Raw genomic sequence first — 17235 nt, 5'->3', positions numbered from 1 at the left:
GTAAAAGAAATCGTGTTAGCGATTGCTTTTGTGTCTTTCTTTATTTCGCTGCGTATTTATTCTGTGTCTTCCGAAACGTATAAAAAAAAACCTCGGGTGTTATTCACCCCCTTCTAGCACGTCATCGATCCTACAATTGGTATCAGAGCGAGGCCGCTCTGATTTGGTGAAACCACCAATCGAGCAGGGTTCTTCTTTGAAAAATAAAATTATATATTGTTTTTGTTTTTAAAATATTCTTACGTCTTTCATTTTTTCCCCTCTAAAATTATTTTAAAAAAATTCTTTTTCATCTTTTTACCATTGGTTAGTATTAACAAAATGTCGTAGTTATCAAAATTTGTAATAATATTTTTTTATTAATATTTTATTATTTTCTTTCTTGAAATTAATGAATTGTTATTTTTATTTTTTTCCCGCACTACTAATCCAAGATCAAGTCTTGGAACATTTGTTATTATTTTTTTGTGTGCGAGATTCTTGTTTAATGGCTTACCAAGATGGGTATAGCACCGCACACCTACCACTCTTGTCCAGCGAGAATTTCATATACTAGAAAGACTAGATGGAGCACCAACTGAAGACCCAAGTGGAGATATGGACCATAGTCCAGATCAAATTTATACTCCCCGCTGAAGAAGGTGTGCCCATCGCCTGTGATAAGTGGGATGCACAAACAAGAAAAAAAATTGAGACAAATGCAAAAGCAACATGTACTATCCTATGTGGACTAACAAATTCAGAGCTTGATCAAGTTAGAAAGTTCAACAATGCTAAGGAGCTTTGGGAGAAATTGATCAAGCTTCATGAGATTCCTTCAGAGCCAGAAGACCAAGTCGAAACTGAGTTCGAATCTAAGTATGAATCTCCAAAGTCAACCACCGAACCAGACTCAGAAGAATCGAATCAACCCGATTTTATAGGACTAATGGCCAAAGAAGAGATAGCTGAATCTGAGTTCGAATTCCATATGGCAACAGTCAAGGGGGAGAATCCTATCATGGATCTAAAAGGTAAAATTGTAAATTCAAATTATAAATTTCACATAACTTATTTTAAGTGTAGAGAGAGAGGTCACTATAGAAACCAGTGCCCTACTCGTAAGATTCGGCCGACACAACCAGAGGAAAAGGAGAAATCGATCTAGAAAGGGAAGAAGCACATTGAATGCTCCAAGTACAAACGAATGGGTCACTGCAAAAGTCAATGTCCAGAAAGAAGCCCCAAGAATCCAGGAGGAGAAATCAAGATAAGTAAATTTACATTACATGAAAATCTAATTTTTGCAATACATGTATGTACCCTACTAATCCTACTTGCTCTAGTATAGATTTCTTTTCAAAATTAGATATGCATGCTAATAATGCAATGAATAAAGTTGATTCAAATAAGGAAAAAATCAAAATTATTTAATAAAAATAAGAAATTAACTCTTAGAAAATTTGAAATACAAAATAATATTTTAAAAGATAAAATTAATAAATTAGAAAAGATTATTAATAACTTAACCAAATTACAAAATCTAGACTTGGGTTACAAGTCTAAAGTAAAACTTAAACTCTACAAACCAAGTTATGATCAAGTGCCTTTTAATTATGAAACTAATCAATAAACCATAAATTAATAACTTTCAACTTAAAACACAACTTGAAAACTACTTAAAGTTATAACTTAAAATTAACTAATAATTGCTTAATCCAGAAGGGTAGATAAGGACTTAAACTTGATTAACACTTGACTAGTTAAACCTAGAATTTTCAGAAAGAAAATTAAATATTTAATTTCTTTAAAAGATTTTGTCTAGAAGTGGTATATGATCTCATACCCAAGAATGTCTAGTGCCTCGCCACAGCCTGGAAGCAAATTATTGAAATGAATATTTAATTAACTAACTGTTAAACTTTAGTTTAACTCAAATGTTGATCAATCCTTATATTAGAATTTAAATTGAAGATTAAATTAACCATCTCACAAAACTATTAAGGTTCCCTGATTCAAAATCTAGAAAAGAGTGAGATAGATCTAGATTTAAAATATAAAGTAGTTAACTAAACCCAAATTAATTAAACTCAGTTAAATTAACTTAATTAAAATTCAACTAAAAATTAATTCAATTAATCTAAGTCATCTTAATTAAATCTTAATTTCAAAATCTTAATTATTTTCAAATAATTTTTAAAATCTTAATTATTTTCAAATGTTCAATTAATCTTAAAATTTTAATTATATTTTGAACTTCAAACTTATATTCTAAAATTCAAAATTCAAACTAATTCAAAATTCAACCTTATTCAAAATTTAAACTTATATTCCAAAATCTGAAATTCAAACTTATATTTTAAAATCTCAAATTTAGTATTTTTGAAATCCAAATTTTTGAAATATACTTCAATATTTTTTAAAGTTAAAGATAAAATCAACTTAACTTAACTTCGTCTCATACACACTCATAAGATGAACATGCTTAATAACATAGAATGAGTGAGATGGAAAATCAGGAAAATAATTAATAGCTTTTATGTTTTTGACTTACATGCTTGGACTTTAGGATACCCTAAAAAGTATTCATTTATTTTTGGCATTAATTAAGTGGGAGTGAAAGGCATGTTAAGATATTAATTTTTATTTTGTTAAAGCAATATTTTTTTTAAAGTCAAACTTTTCAAAACTTCAAAATACTTCTGAAAGAGGAAGTTCAATTTTTTAAACTATTTTTGAAAAGATAGAAACTAAATATTTGATAAAGTATTTTTAAGTATATTTTTAAAGAAATCATTTACTTAGCTAAGTTTATATCAAAATATTTTTAAAGCTAAGTTTTTATCAAAATATTTTTAAAGTTAAGTGTTTATCAAAATCTTTTTAAAACTAAGCTTTTATCAAAAAAACATTTTAAGCTGAGTACTTTTAACTAAGATTTTTTCAAATCTTTATAAAGCTAAGTTAAGCTAAGCTTTTATAAAAATCTTTCTAAAAGCCAAGTTGTTATCAAAATTTCTTTTCAGAAAACTAAAGTACTCAATAAAGTATTTTTTAATTAAGCTAAGTGTTTGTCAAAGTAATTATTTTCAAAGCTAAAATTTAGGTAAGTTTTTTTAAAAGCTAAGACATCTTCAAAACTTAAGATTAGCTAAGTTTTTTTCAGCTAAGTAATTTTCAAAGCTTAAGTTGAGCTAAGTTTTTGTTAAAAAAGCTAAGTATTTTCAAAGCATTTCTAATTTAGCTAAGTGTTATTCAAAGCAATTATTTTCAAAGCTAAGTTTTTTGAAAAAGCTAACTCACTTTCAATACTTAAAAATTAGCTAAGTTTTTTTAAGTGCTACTTTTCAAGGGAAGCTTAAAATTAAATAGAGTAAAAAATTTTTTGTCAAACAACCTTCTCTCCACTTATATTCCTTTTTGATTTATGTCAAAAGGGGAGAGAAAAATTAAAGTTAAGAGTTAAACATAATTTTTATAGAACAGGGAGCATAAGGGAGTTTTTTTTTACAAATTATTGTATTTATGCTCATACTAAAATTTCTTTAATTATTGTTATGTTTCACTTAACTTTGAACCAGGTTGCCATAATAAAAAGGGAGAGATTGTTAGTGCAGAAAGCCTCAGACGATAGAACCTGAGTTTTGATTATATTAAGGGGTCCAAAGTTAAGTTATCTTGTGATCTAACAAAGTTGATTGAGCTTGCAGGAAAGTCCTAACTTATCTTAGGCAAAAGTCCTAGTAGATTCTAAGCAAGTGGAAAACCCTAGGGGGAGGTAATTCTAGGTCATAGGGGGAGGTAACTCTAGGTGATGGAAAGTCCTAACTGCGATTAGACAGGTGGAAAACCCTAGGGGGTAGTAACCCTAGGTTATGGAAAACCCTAAGGGAAGGTAACCTTAGGTCCTAGGAGGTGGTAACCCTAGGTTATTGAAAATCCTAGGGGTAGTAATCTTAGGTTGTAGGGGGTGGTAACCCTAGGCGGAAAGTCCAGCCGGTCTGGAGAACCGATTTGGCAACAAGTAATCTCTCCTGAGAGGAGTAGGTGAGGACACGCTCCCCATTGAGGGAACAGTAGGGGTTGGTTCGACCTAGGATTTCCGGAGGAAATCCGAAGTTAAAATCGGACAGTCTGAAGGTTGTCAAGTTATTTATTTATATTTTGCTATTTTGTCTAACTCTATTTTGCAAGAAACTAATAGTTTTACAGGGTCAGACTTAGCCTTGATCGGTCGATCGAACCAGGGATCAGTCGACTGAACCGGGGATCGGTCAACCGAACTTCCAAAGCAAACAGATAGATTTCTAGCCAGATGAACGAATTCGATTGAAGGATTGGTCGACTAAACCTAGGGTTCGGTCGACCGAACAGTGGGTATACCGTGATCGGAATCAAGCCGGATTGATCGGATCAGACCAAATAAGCCATCGAGGATAGCGGGATCAGTCGACCAAATAGCGCTCATCCGAAGCTGAATTTAGACGGGAAGATGGACCGATTCAGGCAGGATCGGTCGACCGAATAGTGGGATTGGTCGACCAATCAGTGACGAGTCAAACCTGATCCCGAGATCAGTGGATATGGATTAGGTCTAGCTTGGCTATTTAAGGAGGGCTCGATCAGTTGCTTCAATAACACAACAATTTCTAAGATCAAGAATGAACAACTGTTGCTCTCTTCAACGCTGCTTTGACAACCGATGAAAAAATTCTAATTCTATTATTGTCGATAACTTTGTTATATTGTACTTCAAGTTTTGTAATCTTTATTCAAATCTATAGTGATTGTCCAACGAAAACGATTAACAATCCCGGGCCTTGGAGTATGAGTCATTACAGGCTCCGAATTAAGTAAAACAAATCATGTTAGTGATTATTTTTGTGTCTTTCTTTATTCAAGTGTGTATTTATTCTGTGTCTTCTGAAACATATAAAAAAATCACGAGTACTATTCACCCCCCCCCCCCCAAGCACACCATCGATCCTACACTTTGGTCCTTTTGGGCAACCCTTTGAATGACCACAGGAGAAACACCCTTCAGCATGGTCTATGGAGCAGAGGCAATTTCTATCAGTGGAGATTGACATTGAGATAGCTCTAGTCTTAGCTTACACCCTGACTGATAATGAAGCCATCTGGATTGAGGAGCTAGATCTTGTGGAGGAAAGAAAAGCTAGGGCCTTCTATCGAATGGAGCAATACTAAGGTTGAGTCTGCTGAGTCTACAACCATCAAGTGGCCTCTCAATCCTTCCATAGGGGACTTGGTGTTGCAAAAGTTCAGCCTGAGAATGGATTGGGAAAGTTAGGTCCTAAGTGCGAGGAGTCTTTCCATATAATCAATTGAATGGGGTTTAGGGTCTATTATTTGAGGGATTCTAAAACAAAAGTGTTGCAAAGGTCATGGAATGTCTTTCATCTCTAACCCTACTACAATGGATGATGTAAGCCCACTTAATCGAGTGGAATTTATTTCATTGCTGAGTTATCCTAATGAACATCTATGTTATCAACTTCCTAAGTGGCAAAAAGTAAAATAATTAGGTAGGCAAGCACAACAGAGGATCTTAGCAATTCATAAGGAAAACAACACAACAGTTGAAAATAAGGTGCAAAAAGAATGGTTAGATGACCTAACCTTATGGCCTTACAAAAATCAGCTCATGTAGAGTAGAACTAAACAAATGTTTGTTGGTTGATCCACCCTTAAGAGTGCAATCTTTTGGCACTTAGGATAGTGCAATCTCCAAATCCATGAAGTTGATGGCTTCCTGAGTCGATGGGTAGCTGACATCCTTGAATTGAGAAGTACACCCGTCAAAGCCCATCTCAAAGAATGCGTACAATATGATCCCTAATTTTCTCATTCACTACAAGGGAAGCCTAGAGCTCTGCCTCCCATTTCTTATTCTCCCCCACCTCGGCCCTAGACTGCTACATTAGCTTAGCTTTCAGATCAACTACCATTTGTTCTAGTTTAGCTAAACAAAGATGAGAGTCCTCAAGCATCACTTAGATAGTTTGTTTTATATTTGATAGGTGTCCTAAGGCAGTCTAGTTTGTACTATTTATTGGATAAATAAAGATTCATTATTTGAGTGTAAATTCTATGTATGTTTGATTAGATCTTAAACTCACTTACTAAATGTATGCAATATGATTCATATCACGAGAGGATTTATGATTAGATCACAACTAGTGAATATCTCTACATGTGTAATTATGAATATATTAAAATCTTTCCTAGTCAACGAATTAATAAATTCGGACATCATTGATTCTTTGAGACTAGCACCGGTTATACTCCTTATTCTAACAAAGCAGTTGTTCCTCATTAGCTGGAGACATTGGAATGTCGAGAGTTAAATATGGATGTTAGTTATAGTAACTAGTTCATTGGAGTGACCTGCTGTAAGACTTTATGTGATAGTCTATATATATTAATATGCCATTGAAGCTTATACTGTAGCTTAAGCGTAAATTTCTTTCGACTTAAGGTGTTCAAGTTATCTTGGTTATGGAGACTTATACTTTAACATCCTAAGCAAGCATATCCTTGGAGGTGTGACCCTAGGATGATTGAGAATAACTCAAAGTGTCTGAAGATGTTTGGATAGTCCACAGAGAATTCACCGCTCTTTACGAGGAGACGTATACCCAAGACTATACTTGTCAAAATTATTACTCAAAGTCTTTGGTCAAAACATTATATGTTAAGAGTATTGTACTCTTAGACATATGCATGAGTAATTTGAATCCTTAGTACGAGAAAGTATTACTTGGACTAGATATGACATAATCAACTTAGAGGGGACAGACACATAGACCATATTTTTAATTAATTAGTATAAGACGAATAAAAAGAATTAGACATGACTCACTGTAGTTGCTGAAAGGTTTAGAAGCAGTTCTAGAATCAATCGATGATTTTTTTGATCAATTGGAGGTTATGATGTACTCTAGGTATCACTTATGATTGATCTATAATTAATTGTTAATTATGGACGACCAACATAACCAAGAACTTATTGGGTCACACATACTATGAGTTTATCCGAATGACTTAAAATGAGTTTAAGAATTAGATTCTTAGATTGAGAAAAATTAAGTTTAGTTGAACTAAAGGAAAGGCAAATATGGAAGATATTTTATTGAAACGAAAGCACAATGTGCCACGTCTTTTGAAAACGAATTGGACCCTCTTTGATTTAATTATAAATTAAATTGGTTTGATTTTAATTAAAACATGTTTGGTTATTGAACCAAGTATTTTGATTTTGAACCAACTTGGTTTAATATTGAATCAAACTTAAGTTGGTAGGTTAAGTTAACGAATTAATAAATACGGTTTTGGATTTGGATCCAAATTCATTAAGAGATATATTTATATTCGGGTTGAAGAGAGAATTTTATTCTAACTATTAGAAACCTAAAAGTTAGGTTTTTAATCAACTCCTCCTCCTTTTGCTGTCGACCATCAAGGAGAGGACCTCTCCTTGGTTTCCCGCTACCGCCCAACTTCTCCGATTGACTACCACCTTCCGGTCAATCACCACCAGCTCATGGACGACATCAACTACCGCCAAGCCAGTGGACAGCAGATGTCGGCTGCTATCCACTATCGACAACCCTTTTGAAATGTCTTGCTGCCACCGGTGCTACTTAGCACTGCTGGTCGTCCACCCTCCCTTGGTCAACCCTCCACCGATCAAGGGATCCTCTCCGACCATCGAACAACAAGTATAAACTCGCTGTGCCGCCGAAATAGCTGCCCCTAAGGGCTATTATCCTTGCTTGCTTTGTGTCGTCGAGTTTCTCCAGCCACCAGACATGAATCGAGCTTTGATCCCTCTCTCGGATTGGTTTGTTTCAAATCATCGTCTAGTACCAAAGAGGGAGGCATGACTCGTGGCTTTGTTAAGTTATTTTGACCATAGCTCAACATGGATATGAATAAAGGCGAGGCTCAAGAGTGTTGCTTAGTTGATGTCATTTTAATTTCCTTTCACGTAATTTGTCAAGTATACTTAGAGTAAATTTATTTTCATAAAATTTTATTATACATTCATGTCTAGCATGGATGTATATATCTTTCTATGTGTGTGGTGTGTGTTGTAATAATTTAAAATTATTATGCTATTTTTGTCTTCTAATGCACATGTTTATAAAATATGTTTTAACATGCACTACGTCAGACTCCCCAAATAGTTGTAGCTCTTGTCGAGCGATCTCTCCTATTGTTGTTACCTTGGTTTATGATGTGTGCATTTCATGCATGGTTTCTAGCATTGTTTTGCTTGCATTTTGTTTCATCACATAAGTATATCTTGCATACTTGCATCTTTTTATTATTATTTTTATTATTTTTATTCGAAGATCTGTTTCTTGTGCATTTTATTTGACAGGACATAAAACTGAAGCCAAATAAGAGTTTAAAAGTCTTTGAACATGAATTCAAAGCAAGAAGCATGCTCTGACCATGTCCCATAATACGAGAGTACTCCTCCACCCGAAGATAGACGAAGAATGAAGCAAAAATGAGGACTACATCACCTAACACAGATTGGTCGTGTTGGGTTGCAATGGTTGTAAATAAAGTCCCACATTGAAAATAAATAGAAAGGATTATGGACTTTAAAGGGAAAGATATCCCCATTGGTATGAGGTATTTTGGCTAGTGTCCAAAAATAAAATCATGAGGGCTTAAGCCTAAAGTGGGCAATATCATACCGTTATAGAGATATCTAAATTCTTTTGGTCTTAACAATTGATATCAGAGTCTGAACTGCCAAAAGGACTAACTGCTACTGTACATAAGAGTCATGGTTTAATCGAGCTATGTGGATGGAATATTAACCTCTAATGAAAGAAGTGGGAGCTTCCATATCTGGATCAAGATGACCAGACACCAGGCAGAGAAGTCCTAGTTGCGGCTAGACAAGGAAGACCTAGTAAAATCAGTTAGATTAAGGGGTAAGGAAGTCCTAGTAGGTCGGGTGGACCAAGGGGCAAAAAAGTCCTAGTAGGTCGATTGGACTGAGGGGTAGGAAATTTCTGGTGGATTAAGGATCAGATGTCATTAAGCGAATAGGCTTGAGGGGGTTGTCCTTTGTTTGAGGGGGAGATTATTGGGTTGTTATGGTTGCAAACAAAGTTCTACATTAAAAACACAGGAAAAGGATTATAAACTTATAAGGGAAAGATATTTTTATTAGTATGAAGTATTTTGGACAGAACCCAAAAATAAAATTATGAGGGCTTTGGTATAACAATATCATATAATTATGAAGATATCTGAATTTTTTTGTTCTAATGGATTGTGCGCTAGGCACGACTGTGCCTCATTCAGCCGTAAAGAGATGAAGCCAAAATTTGGCATGCCCAAGTCGTGCCCCAAGGCATGGCTGTGTTCACACACTCAAAGCCCAACATGCCTAGGTCATGCCCTAAGGCACAGTCATGCTTTTCTTTATAGTTCTAGACATAGTCTAGTCTTGCCTTCTAGCATAGAAATGTTTGACCCCCCGACTTCAGGCATATGGAGTGGCACGGCCAGGCCGCATCTCCTAGCACGATTGTGGCGCAATGGCCATGCCTTAGTATTTTTGATATCTATTTCTGTTTTAGTCAGTTCCAAGGATTATAAAAAGCATAGGAGGCTCTTGTTTGAAGGAGGAGGATTTTCCCTTGATAAGGAACCCTAGAAGAGTCACACCAAGGAGCCATCGAAGTTTCCATTCACTTAGAGCTTGGAGATTCTTCCGAAGACGTCGACAACACTATGACTAAGTTTTCTGTTCTCTTTTCTCTTTGATTTGAGTGGTATGATGTCTTATTTTTTTCTTTCGATTGTAACTTAATCTTCATAGAATAGTACTTTAAATTCTAGGAAAAGGAAGTAACCCAATATATTATTGATATTCATTTTATATATTTATTTATCTTTCTTTATTCGATTATATGTTTATTCATGATTTGATTTTATTATGCATACATGATTACTACACTAATTATGAATCTTCATATCCTACGGGACGCAAAGAACTTAAAGATGAACTCAAATCTCTAACTCATAAAGATCGAGAAGTGAGGGGTTAGTCACGAAAAGTAGTCCAAAACTTTACAAGAGCACCATTGGCTATCACAGAGGCTAATGAGTTTACCTTGATTCAACATCAAAAAGTAGGGAGTATCACCTATAAGACCATGGGGCGTTGTGATATGAGTCTTCCAAGAAAGTGTAAGGTTATTTTGAAAGTAGGCATCGTGTTTGGATAGACGCGTCTGTATAATTCCAAAAGTCTATAATGGTACCTCGGGATCGACCACCTGCATTCGCATAAATATTGAGGTAAGAAAATAAATAATATTTAGGGTGTCAGCATTAACATGGCGAAACCAAAATCCTAAAATCATTTCCCCATTGGATTTCTCCTGCCATATCTTGTGTGCTCTCGTCTGATTTTCTTTATTTCTCAATTCTTGTGATTTGTGATTATATAGATAATTTGTTTCACGATTTTACCTAATACTCAATTTTACAATCTTTATGAAATTGATCTTCTTATTACTTGATGATAGTCATGCACTTATAGTTTTCACCCATCAATTTATGCCCTCAATGTGGTTTCTTTTAGTGTGTCCCTCTCCCTAGACCGAGTGACCTCCAACTCCAACAAGGTTAAGTATCTCTCTTCTTGAAAGTGGTTCACCTGCCCTTAGAGTTCTTCCATGTCAACCAAGGTTTCATTTAGCCTATCGGCCAAGGTTATTATTTGGCTTTCTATGTTCATGACCTTCAAGTGGTTGAAGGCTCGAATATAATGGCCCTTTTGAAACCTTTTCAATAGTTCTCAGAGGTCTTCCAAGCTCTGCGAAACATAAATGTAAGTGGTAACCGAAGTTAAGGTAGAAAGCCTCTGAAGGTTTACCTGAGCGATCCCTTTGGTGATGTAGTCTAACAGGCGGGGCTAGCTCATTTGGTGTAGGCGTTGTTGCTCCTTAGTCCCGAGTGGCCATCGATGTAGAGGAAAAAAGTATGAGGTCATATGACCTTCTGCACTATATGATCTCGAGCAAGGTCTGGTCCCTATTCAATGTGCCACAAGTGATACATTCAGTGGCTCGATCACTAGAGGAGTGGTGTTACAGGCATACTACCCTTGGTGCTTATGGAGGAATTATCTACTAAGGGGGATGATGACTTTGGAGATTTTGGTGGTTGGGGAGGTGGTGAAGATTTTAGAGAACGGGGAGATGCTGACATAAAGTCTCTTCAGGAGGAATGGTCGAGTGGGTGAAGGCTCCCGCTTAGGTATTGATGTCTTAGAAGGAGAATCTGGAAGGGTAGTAGGGCTAGCAGCTCGAGATGGATGAGAGGGTCCCTCCGTACCTAGAGGGGAGTCTTGTATTTGCAAGGAATATGACTTGACAAGAGCTATTAAAGGAGCAGGTGTATCATAAGTTCAAGAGGAAGTAGACTCAGAGGCTCATTTTCTCTTCTGGGCCAACGCGGCCATGGTAATATACATGATTGTGAAATCTACAAGAAAAAAGCCAATAGTTGTTGGCCACCATTTAACATTATAGAAAGGCAAAACCTACCAAGAGACATCTCAGGAGTTGAAGCATGCAACTTAACCTGACATGAGAAAGTGTTGCCTCATGAAGAAGATGACTTAAGTTAAGTACGCGACCGCTTAGAACCTAGACAGTGGTCTTATAGTCTTCTCGCCCTTATATCGAGCTAGAGGAGGTTAGGTGGGTAAGGCATGAATCCAATCAATGGTAACATCAAAAAGACCTGGCAGCATACAAAGAAGAACAATTCCTTGTAGCCCTTGTGGGAGCTGGGGCACCTAGCTAGGAATTGTACCTCCTATAGAGTAATGACATAGAAGACGCAGGATTCGACCATCTTTAATTGAAAGAAACAATGGAAGAGGGAAGCAAACAGAGATTTTGGAGTGGGTTAGGATCATGCTAACCCTACAAAGAAGTGCCAAGAGTTAACGGTGAGCTGATTTAAGGGAAAGGAAAAGTAGGTGCAGCCCCGGTCCTAACAATCAGGAGGTCCAGGGCGAAACAATCAAAATAGACCCTTAATTTTTTTTTTTCATAAAGTAAAAATTATTTATAATGACTTCTTCTATTTTTCTAGATGCAAAATCATTTATAATATTATTAATTTCAAGATTTTCTAAAATCTCTTTTTCAATAGATAAAATTGCTAATCCATTCAATCTCTCTTGTGACATTGTTGATCTCATGTATGTTTTTAACAATTTTAATTTTGAGAAACTTCTTTCAGCTGATCCTACGATAACAGACATAGTTAACAATATTCTATAAGCAATTGCAATACTTGGATAACAATCTATATTATTCACAAAATTAAGAATATCAATTGTTGACATTATCTCATTTGGTAAAGTCACTTGTAATATTTTTAATTCCGTAAACAAATCATCTAACTCAACATCTAATGAATTTTCATGCGTAAAAGTGGATGTTAAATTAATACAACATTTTCTCAACTCATCATTATATAATGATTTTAATGTTTTCGAATCAAACAAAAAATCAAATATATTTTCAAATATTTTTATTTCATCAAATCTACTTTTCAAAGAAGAAATTGTCATGTCTACAACAATCACAAAATAATCAATTCTAAAAAATTCTTCCGGTGATAGTGGAATTTCATCATTTTCTTTCTCATCAAATTATTCTTTTCTAAAAATATGGCGTTTCATTGAAAATATTGGCTCTATATTCATATCAGATGCAAGACTTTTAGCCATAGTCAAACTTGTTACAAAACCATCGTTCCTATATTTTTCAAAATATAATATTACACCATCTAATTGTTTTATAGCAGAATCAATGCACATAAATTTTGATTGTAATTTCTTACTTATCATGTTTATAGCAAATAAAATGTCATACCAAATAACTATACCAAGTAAAAATTCAAAACTTTCAATTGAGTTAATTATACTTTCAGCTTCACTCTTAGACTTTGCATCATCACAAATGTTATATAACTCTACTAAAGTACTTCGCACTTCAAGAGCCTGAAATCTAATAGCTTGAACACTTTTAATATGACTTTCCCAACGTGTGTTTGAAAAAGATTTGACAGTTAATCCTTTCACATTATCAAGTAAAACTTTCTATCTTTTAGGAGAACTTGAAAACAATGAGTATATGCGTTGGACTACTCCAAAAAAAGAAACAACTTTAACACAAGAATATGTCATATCACTAAGAGTCAAATTAAGACTATGACAAGCACATGACATGTATAACGGTCTTGGATTTATTTCAAGCAGCCTCTTTTGAACTCCTTGGTGTTTTCCTTTCATATTAGAACCATTATCGTAATATTGACCTCTAATATTTTCAATACTAAGATCAAGTGATTTTAACATATTTTTTAATTGATTAAAAAGTCCAAAACCAGATGTATCATTAACTTTTAGAAACTCTAAAAAATACTCTTCTATCTTCACATTGCTAGATGACATATTAACACATTGTACTATGAAATCATTTGTTCTTGATGACTGATATCTGGAGTACAATCAAGAATTACTGAAAAATATTTTGCCTCAATTTTCTTAATGATAATACTTCTAACATTATCAGCTAAAAGAGAAATCAACTCATTCTGAATTTTATGACCAAGATAATGATGATGAATTTCATGATTTTGAATGCGTCTAATATGATCTTGCATCACAACATCAAATTCAGCAATCATTTCAATCAACCCTAAAAAGTTTCCATTACTTTCTTGATATAGTTTCTCATTAGATCCTCGAAAAGTCAAACAATGTTTAGAAAGACATTTTACAATTGCTAATATTCTTGTAAGAACTTATCTTCAATGCTCTTTTTCTTTAGAGATTTCTCGTTGTAGATCTTTATCAATTGTTTCATTTTTATCTAATCTCATTTTTAATTCTTTCCAAGAGTTCATATTAGTTATATGTTCAATAGAATTTTCATGTTCTTTAAGTCGTTCACTGATATGTTTCCAATCTCTAAACTCATTATTTGCTAAAGAACTTCTATTGTTTTCAGATTTAAATAACTTACAACAAAAGCAATAAACTTTATCTACATGTTTACTGTATACCAACCACTTTCGGTCTCTTACCTCTCCATTACTTAATTTTTTAAAATAATGAGTACTTGAAAAATGTCTAGAGTAATGATCAAAAGGAAATATGAGATTCATTTCTCTTATAGGCTCCTTTTCAACTAAAATAGTATGTGCATTATTATCAAGATTATCCCAATTCCTTGGATCATATATATCAAGTGGAGGAATAAATTGTTTATCAATATTAGTATTCTCGTTATCTACTACGTACATTAGTAACATTTTCATGTTCTCTTAAATTATCTTTATCCTTATTAACATCATGAATTTCATTAGACTCATCATTAAGGTCATGAATTTCATTAGACTCCTCGTTAACATCATCTATTTTCTTAAACTCATCTATATTATCCCTATTTAAATTTTCTATATTTTCATTAGAACTTGATCTTTTAATAAAAAATTTATTAAGAGCATCTTTTTGTGATTCACTTAATTGTTCTATTTTTTTTTTCACATCTAAAAATATGTTTTCTAGGCAACATATTATAATGCACAAAATTACAATAATTGCAAAACTATAATTTAAATAAACTGAATAAAACTATAATTTAAATCAATTGGAATAATTGCACCTGGATGAAAAAGATGAGTAGATTACAACCCGCAACTGTCGCAACTCGCAAACCTCCGCACCGTAAGCTCAAAACCTTCAGGTGCAGCGTGCCGGAGGTGCTGGTGCAGCCGTGTAGAGAAGTGGCAAAGGCACAGCCTTGCTGTGACGCCGTCGCGGTCTCACCGGTAGAAAGGAGAGCAAACAAAAAATCCAAGAGAAAACTGAAAAGTAGAGATAATACGAAAGAAGAGATCGTCGACAGAAATTGGAAGAGCTTGAGCTTTGTGCGACGGCGGAAGAACAGGTGCAACAGAGAACAGACAACAGTGCAAGGTTTACAAAACCTAATTCTTAAAACAATATATATATATATATATAATCATTCAAAAGTTGTGGGCCCCTTCAAGAACTTGAGCCTTAGCTTGTGTGGCGGCGGAAGAGCAAGTGCAACAGTGAAGATTTATAAAACTTAATTCTTAAAACCATATATATATATATATATATATATATATATATATATATATATATATATATATATATATAACAGTTGTGGGCTCCCCAAACTTGGAGTCCTGGGCAATCGCCCAGGACGATCCGACCTCTAGGTCGGGGCTGCGTAGGTGAAGGGGAAAATGGAGGACACCCTCAAGTTGGCTGGTAAAGAAGACTAACGCTCGAATGGGCGGAAGGTGTGGTTGGTCCGAGCTAATACAGTACTAGCACTTGGTAGTCGTAGGGCATATGAAACCCCTCTCAGTGGGAGATATAGGTAGAAGGGGTGACTCGGAGCTTGGCGAGTTCAAAGCATGGACTAAGGCTTACTCGCTCAAGTTTAAGGGAGGAATTTTTGATAGGGGACTCTCTTTAAAAGGCATAATGAACAATTGTAAGATGAAATGAGTGGGGAAAAGGGGCTTACATGGGAAAAGGAGGAGGTTAGAATGGAAGTTGGAATCAAAGACACGAGTAATTGAAACATAGTGAACTCAGGAGTGAAATAGACACTTCAATTTTACTATGGGACCCTTTATATAGGGGTCAGAAAGGGGTGCAGTAAAGATCAAAACTCGAGTGAGGGACGATTGAGATAGTGCTAGTGTATAAAAAGCATGATTCAAGGATGATGACATCAACTTTATATGTAATCGTCAATTGGTGATGCCTCGGACATAGTAATTATATAGAACGTATGCATGGAAGTTGATTACAGTGGGAAAGTTTGAACGATAATGTGAAATATAGTACAATTGTTGAGCACCTATTTTAGTCTCACTTGGGCAATAGTTTAGCCCTTTGATATTTGATATACCCGGGGAAGACCTATGTAGGTACATGACCTGCTCGACTAATATGTCTCATAACAGATTACACAAGACTTCAATTGTCCACTCACTTTGGGAGCATCCTTATCAAGAAAATCCCCATATCATATTACAACGAACTTTAGCCGTGCGCTTACTTTGGGAACATTTTCATAATAGATTATACAGGACTTCTATCGTGCACTCACTTTAGAAATATCCTTGACTAAAAGCATTCCAGCAAATTATACATTTTGGGAACATTTCTCTAATCGGAAATACCTCGTATTAGATTATATATTTTATAATTTTTTAATCCACAAGTACTTTCATAAACGATTAGGATCTCAACTTTACAATATTTATATATTCCTATATGTTGTTCGCAACTATCACAACAGTTCCTTTTTCCCTTTTCATAATGCTCCAAACATATACTCACTATTTAGGAGCTATAGAAGGCTTTAATTTTAAAAATTTTCTTAATTATTTTTTAGTGAGACTCCTGTGTTTTAGATTCTATTGCATTTGATATTTGGGATGAACTTAACAACCTATTAAATTTCATCTTAAAAAAAGATAATAATTCATATATACGTGGAAATAGAGAATTTGTTATCCGAAACATAACAAGTTAATACAATGGTAACTCCAAAAAAAGAGAGAAAGAAGTTAGAAAATTAAAGTTAGATAAGAGAAATAAACCTTTGGCTTTTTTACTGAAATATGAGAATAGACTTATGGAGATGATGAACACTTAACAAATACTTCTAATAAATTGAGGAGTGTATACGAGTTTGGGTTAGGATAAAGACTTCATAAAAGAGAAATAAGAATGAAGAGCGATGAGAATATGCTTTTGGGTTAGGGCTTAAAGAAGATTGGGTAGGTGCAGAGTTTTTGAGAAGAGGAAAGGAGAAAAAAAAGGAGGGGAGTTGGCCATGGATGGGACGCTGACAAGCTTGAGATGTGGGGAGGAGTGGCTTGGATTGTTGTTGAAGTGGGAGATGATGGAGAACAAAGTTGGGGGAGGAACTCTGAAATCAGCTAAAAACCCATACAACTTTTAGGTAGTAATTAAAAAATTAAATACTTTATAAGAAATTTATTTAGTATTTTGATATATACCAAAATATCAAAAAAATAGTAAAATTTATATTGATGTTGAAAAGTTTGGTACAATATAATCCGTACCAAAAATTTTAGTATACCGAAGTTTTCAATGTG

Source organism: Zingiber officinale, chromosome 4A, assembly GCF_018446385.1.
Source record: "Zingiber officinale cultivar Zhangliang chromosome 4A, Zo_v1.1, whole genome shotgun sequence".
NCBI lineage: Eukaryota > Viridiplantae > Streptophyta > Magnoliopsida > Zingiberales > Zingiberaceae > Zingiber > Zingiber officinale.
Note: the sequence above shows the minus strand (reverse complement) of the source record.